Source organism: Penaeus vannamei, chromosome 4 (genome assembly GCF_042767895.1).
Source record: "Penaeus vannamei isolate JL-2024 chromosome 4, ASM4276789v1, whole genome shotgun sequence".
In the NCBI taxonomy this organism is placed as follows: Eukaryota; Metazoa; Arthropoda; class Malacostraca; order Decapoda; family Penaeidae; genus Penaeus; species Penaeus vannamei.
Window position 1 is genome coordinate 44,534,398 of NC_091552.1, and position 6,855 is coordinate 44,541,252.

The window sequence follows — 6,855 nt, forward strand, 5'->3', positions numbered from 1 at the left end:
TTCTGACACAAATATTACAGTCTGTGTATCCGTGTCTGCGTTTACGTGTATGCCTATGCCTATATTCTTTTCAATGATGGTATGGGAAAAGCGACATCGTTTACCCTTCAGCCCTTGTAAGGAAATATATCAGCGGCTTTCGCGGCTTCGAACGCTGACCAATAAGGCGTTAGATCGAGAAAGAGGTTTCGGATACTACTTCAGCCACAGCGAGGACCCGAAAAGAACTCCATCGGTCTTGAGAAAAGCATCAGCTTCTTACCTATTGAACCCTTTCCTCTAATAAATGAATAAATAAATAGATAAATAAAGAAAGATAGATAGATAGATAAAGAGAGAGAGAGGGGGGGAAAGTGAGAGAGAGAGGGAGGGGGAGTGAGAGAGAGAGAGAGAGGAAGAGATATATATGACAGGAGAGAGAGAAGGGAGAGAGAGAGAGAGAGAGAGAGAGAGAGAGAGAGAGAGAGAGGGAGAGAGAGCAGAGAGAGAGAAAGATCCACGACAAACCTTCAACAACATATCTAAATATTTATCTAATCTTCCATGTCTATGAATAATCTGAAATGAGCTTCACCTTGAAAGTGGTCCGTCTACTTCCATCAAGATTTAAAAGATGGGTGTTTAGTATGTATGTTATATTATAGAATAGGGAGAGATAAAAAAAGAAAGAGAGAGAGAGAGAGAAAGAGAGAGAGAGAGAGAGAGTTTAGGAAAGAGAAAGATGAAAGAGAAAGAGAGAGAGAGAAAGAAAGAAAAAGAAACATACATACACCAGAATTTAAAAGAAATAAATCAAAATAAACACGGAAAAAAAATCAATATAATATAAATAAACTAACATAAAAAGAAGAAGAAGAAAAAAAATGAGATAGAATCAGCGGGACTTTTCTCAAAGGCTGAAAATCCGGACTCTGGCCTCACGACGACGACGCCAATATCGTGTGTGGATGGAATTTACGTCTGGGCCATTGTAAGCCCCCTCCCCCCCCCCTCTCTCTCCCCTTCTCCCCTCTCTCCCCTCTCTGCCTTCTCTCATCTCCCTCTTCCTACTCTTTTACCCTTCGCCCCCTCCCCCCTCCCCCCTCTCTCCCCTTCTCCCCTCTCTCTCCCTCTCTGCCTTCTCTCATCTCCCTCTTCCTACTCTTTTCCACGTCCTCCTCTCTCTCATCTCCTTCTTCCTCCTCTTTTCCACCTCCTCCTCTCTCTCATCTCCCTCTTCCTACTCTTTTCCAACCTCCCCTCTCTCAACTCCCTCTTCCTACTCTTTCCCCTCACTCCCCTCTCTCATCTCCCTCTTCCTCCTCTTTTCCACCTCACTCCTCTCTCTCATCACCCTCTTCCTCCTCTCTTTTTCCCTTCGCCTCTCTCTCCCCCTTTCCCCTCTCTCCCCTCTCTCATCTCCCCTCTCTCTCCTTTCTCTCATTTCCCCTTCCTCCTCTTTTCCAACCTCCCCCCTTCGCCCTCTCTCCCCTTCCCCTCTCTCTCCTTCTCTCTCATCTCCCCCTTCCCCCTCTTTCATCCTATTTCCTCCTCTCTCCACTTCCCCGTCTCCTCCCTCTTTTCCCTCTCTCTCCTGTCTCATCTCTCCCTTCCCCCTCTCTTTTCCCCTCTCCCCTCTTTCTCCTCTCTCTTCTTTCCTCTTTCCCTTTCTCTCCCTCCTCCCTCCCTCCCTTCTATTCCTCCATTTCCTCCTCCTCCTCTCTCCTTCTTCACCCTTTCCTCCTTCTCCCTAATCCCCCTCCTTTACTCCCCCCTCTTTCTCTCTCCCTCTCTTCCTTATCCTCCTCTGCTCCCTCCTCCCATCTATTCTTCCATTTCATCCTCCTCCTCTCCGTCTTCCCCTTTCCTCCTTCTCCCCTAATCTCCCTCCTTATCCCCCCCTCTCTCTCTCTCTCCCTCCTTTCCTTACCCTCATCTCTCCTTCCTCCTCCTCTCCCCTCCCCCTCCGTTTCCCTCGTGCACCCCTCCCCCTCCTTATCCTTTCTCTCTCTCTCCCTCCTTTCCTTACCCTCATCTCCTTCCTCCCTCTCCCCCTCCCTGTTTCCCCTCGCACCCCCCTGCCCATCCGATTTCCCGCCTCCCCTCCAATATTGGGCTAAATTGAAAAACTAGCATTATAGGCTCTCTAGAAATTAAAACATGTTTCGGTAGATAGATAGGTTTCTTTGTGAGTTTCCTATCTTTTTTATAATCATTTTCTCTTTTATGATTTCTACTTTATGGTACCTTTTTTGTTTTTGTTTTTGTTTTGTTCTTTTTGTTCTTTCTTGTTTTTATTTTCATTTCATTTTTTTCATGTTTATTTCTTTATCTATTTTTTTTCTTTCTTTTTTTGGTATATCTATCTTAATCTGTTTTTTCTTTTTTCTTTTGCTTTGTCTTATTTTCGCTTTCGCTTTCTCTTCCTCTTTCCGGTATTTTAAGCGCGCGCTCTCTCTTTCTTTCTTTTCCGTCTATTTGTCTATTTACATGTCTGTCTACCTACCTATCTATCAACCCATCTACCTATATCCTTCTTAACCTTTCCTTTCTACTATTTTCTCTTAAGCCCTGTCAATATCCAGTTCTCCTCATTCTCTTCTCTTCTCTCTTTCTCTCAATCTCTGTCTCTCTCTCTCTCTCTCTCTATCTATCTATCTATCTATCTATCTATCTATCTATCTATCTATCTCTCTCTCTCTCCTTCTCCTTCTCTCTCTCTCTCTCCTTCTCTCTCTCTCTCTCTCTCCTTCCCTTCTTTCGCTCTCTCTCTCTCTCTCTCTCTCTCTCTCTCTCTCTCTCTCTCATGTCTCTCTCTCTCTCATTCTCTCTCTCTCTCATCCCCTCTCTTCCCCTATTTCTCTCACACTTTCCTTTCTCTCCTCCTCTCCTATCCTCACTCCAACCCTGTCCCCCTTAACCCCTCTCCCTCCCCCCCCCCCCACCTTCTCCCTCCCCTCCCCCTCCCCCCACGCACAGAAAGCCGTTTACATAACTTAAACAAACTCACAATTTTCTTCAGTGCGTTACCAATTCCGCAGTTTAACTTGTCACTTTCCCTTCTTTATTGGCGGGTTTCTGGGCGTTTGCTGTTGGCTGTGCTGTCTTTTCCGTTATTGTTATTTTTTTCTTTTTCTTTTTCTTTCTTTTTTTTTCTGTTTTTTTCTGTTTTTTTTTATTTGTTTATTTGTTAATTTACTTTTCTTTCTTTTCTTTTTTTTTGGTTTTTGTTTTTTGTTTATTTGTTTTTGTTATTTTGCTTTTTTCTTTGTTTTTTTCTTTCTTTGCTTTCTCCCTTGTCGTTTTTTTCTGTTTTTTTTTGGTCGATTTTAATTTCTTTTTCTTCTTTATTTTCTTTTTTTTCTCTTTCGTCCTTTTTTTTTCTTCTTCATCCTCTTATTATCGTCCTTTTCGTCTTTCTCCTTTCCTCCATGTTCATCGTCTTCATCCTATCCTTTCTTATTCCTCTTCTTCTTACTGGTATTTTCCTTCTCTTTCTCCTTCTTCTTTCGCGCTGGAAATAAATAACGATAGGAGGGTTATTTATTTCATTTTTGTTGTTGTTGTTGTTGTTGTTGTTGCAGTTTGCACTGGCTTTGTTGATCGTGTTGTTTGTTAATGCTTCTGGGTTTGTTGTGCATTTCGTATCTAGTTTATTGTTGTTTTTATTGATATTCTGAATTGTGTTTTTTATTTTTACTTTTTTATTTATTATTTTTTTTCTTTTGCGTTGTTGTTTCTGTCGATGTCATCATTATTGTTTTTTTCTTTTTTTCTCGTTTGTTATTTGTCGTCATAATCATCATCGTTGCTTACTTTTCTTGGTCTTCTTGTTTCTGTCAATGTCATCATTATTGCTTATTTTTTATTTTTTTCTTTATCATTTCTTTTTTTGTTTTTTTGTTTTTCGTTATAATCATCGTCGTTGCTTACGTTTCTTGGCTTCTTGTTTCTGTCGATATCATCATTATTGATTTTTTTTCTTTTATTTTCTTTTTTTGTGTTTTTTGTCGTCATAATCATCACCGTTGCTTACTTTTCTTGGCTTCTTGTTTCTGTGGATATCATAATTATTTTTTTTCTTCTTCTTCTTTTCTTTTTTTCTTTTTTCTTTCTTTTTCTCGTCATAATCATCACCGTTGCTTACTTTCCTTGGCTTCCGTGTCCCAAAACATCGGGATCTGCTGCTGGAATGCCGTAGGGAACGCATGCCCATACACATTCACTTGCACATCCGTATGCAAATCAACATTCGAAATTGATTATTTCCAGCACTCGTTAACAGAGCTTTTTAAATACAAGGGTCCACTTGACTCGAACTCTCTTTCCCCGAGGACGTGTGTGCGTGCGGGCGTGTGTGTGTGTGTGTGTGTGTGTGTGCGCGTGTCTATCTACCTATACAAATACATATAAATCCATACATATGTGTATATGTACCCCCCTCCTTCCCTAACAATATATAAAGACCCAGGTAAAAAAAAAAATGGAATTTGTTCGGAGAGGGGAGGAGGTACAGAGCTGGGGGACGGAAGAGAGGAGGGGAGAGGAGGGGGAGAGAGAGGAGGGGGAGAGGGGGGAGGGGCAGGCAGGAGAAGCAAAAGCTGTCAATCAAAACGAAATCAGCAAATTTTACCCGCCAGTGACCCTTTTCCCGGCGCTCCCTCCTTGGCCGCGAGGAACAAGGCGGAGCAGGACGGGAGGCAAGCAATCGGAATTCCCCGCCCCGCTTGCTCCCTTTGCCTCGCCTTCGCTCGTTCATTCCAGCTTTAACCCTAATTTGCATTTATGAGAGTAATTACTCATAGATTAAGTAGTTCTTCAAGCAGTGAGCAGTTTCCCCTCGGTGGTTCCCCCCCACCTCCCCACCTTCTCCTATCCCTCTCTCCTACCTCTGGGGACGGCTGAGGTAGACCCCCCCTTCCCCCCTGTGGGCCCTCCGATCGCACGGGCCCTCTACCCACCGGCCCCCTCCTCCCCCAACTCCTATTCTTCCCCCCACCCCCACCCCACCCACCCGCCCGCCCACCCAACCGCCCGCAATCCGGCAAATATCGGAGTTACCTTAAGTGGATGGCCAGGGAGGAAAAAAAATAAAAGAGAGAGAAAAAAAACTGAGCAATTAGTGAATAAGAATCGGTTGGAGGGGGGGGGAGGGGGGAGAGCGAAAGTGGGAGGGGAGGGGGGTTGAAAGAGGAAAAGGGGAGATTGGGAGGGAAGAAGAGGAGAAGGAGGAGGAGAGGAGGAGGTGAGAAGTAGAGAAAGAGAGGATGATGGGACAACGAGAGAGAGAGAGAGAGAGAAGAGGGGAAGGGGCGGGGGGGAGGGGGGGGGTATAGGGACGGCAGGCAAGCAGGCGGAAGCACAAACACAAGCAGACACAGAGGGGGAAGTTAACATGTATACCTTCACGTGTAAGAGTTTGTCGTGTATACATAATTCAAAATACTGTCTCCTATTAGCGTCTACACTTACAGCGTTCGTCGTGTATACATAATTACAAATACTATTAGCGTCTACACTTACACGCACGCACACGCACACACACACACACACACACACATACACACGCACACACACACACATACACTCACACACACACGTACACACACACACACGTACACACACACACACACGTACGCATACACAACACACATACACACACACATACACACGTACACACACACATACAAACACACACACACACATACACACACACACACACACACACACGTACGTACACACACACACATACAGAAGATGACGATGATAGTGACGTTATCAATGATGACATTTATGATAGTGAAGATGATATCATTGCTAATGGTGATGATGTGTATAATGACATGATTATAATGACAGTGATAGTGATAATGGTGATGATGGGAGAAAGAGGAGAAGGAGAAATAGGAAGAGGAGGAGGAGGAGAAAAGTGATGGAAAAATGATAGTTGTTTTCCTATTAAAATCATTAGTTGGTTCTCCAGACATCAAGTGTTTTTAGAATGGCTTCGGGAACTGAAGAGAGAAAGAGAGGGAGAAGAGAGAGGGAGGAGGAGGGAAAGACTGGAAAAAAAAGAGAGAGAGATAAAAGATAAAAGCAGACAGTGAGAAGGGGAGAAGACAAAGAAAAAGAGCAAACGAGGCACAAAGAGAAAAAAAAAAAACAAACACAGAATAAAAAAAAACGAATAAAGGAGCTTCATAAATCTCACACAGAGAGGCCATAAGAAGTAGAAAGAAAAAAAAACGAAAAACGGGAGAAAGAATAAAATTTCAAAAACAAAGAAAAAGAAAAGAAATATTAAAAATAAATGAAAACGAAAAATGAGAGGAATAAACAAAAAACGAAGAAAAATGAAAAAAATAAAAATAAAAATGAAGAGCCATGCAAGCCATCTAACCCGAATCCAATGGACGAAACTATACTCAAGCCAAGGAAATAAATAAGCCGACATTAGTACTGTATTCCTCGTCCCTGCACAAGAGCCTCGGCTAAGTGGGTATGGAGACCCAACAGGGAGGAAAATTGAATATGAAGCTTCAATAAATTTGTTTCGAAAAATGGAAAACATTTTTACTCAAAAAAACGTTTTTTTTTCTCTCTCTCTCTCTCTCTCTTTCTTTCTCTCTCTCTCTTCTCCAACCTTTTTTTTTTTAGGGGGTATACGTCGATGATTTAAATATGTTCTTGTTAAGAGGAGGCGATTTTGTATTTCTTGAGCGAAATGTGAGCGAAGGGGAGCGAGGGGCGGCGGGCGGCGCGAGGAGAAATCATTTCGCTTTTACTCCGCTTTGGCTGGGGACGCGTGCGCACGCGCGCGGGTGCGGGATATATGCGTATATCGGTCTATCTATCTATCTATCCATATATAATATA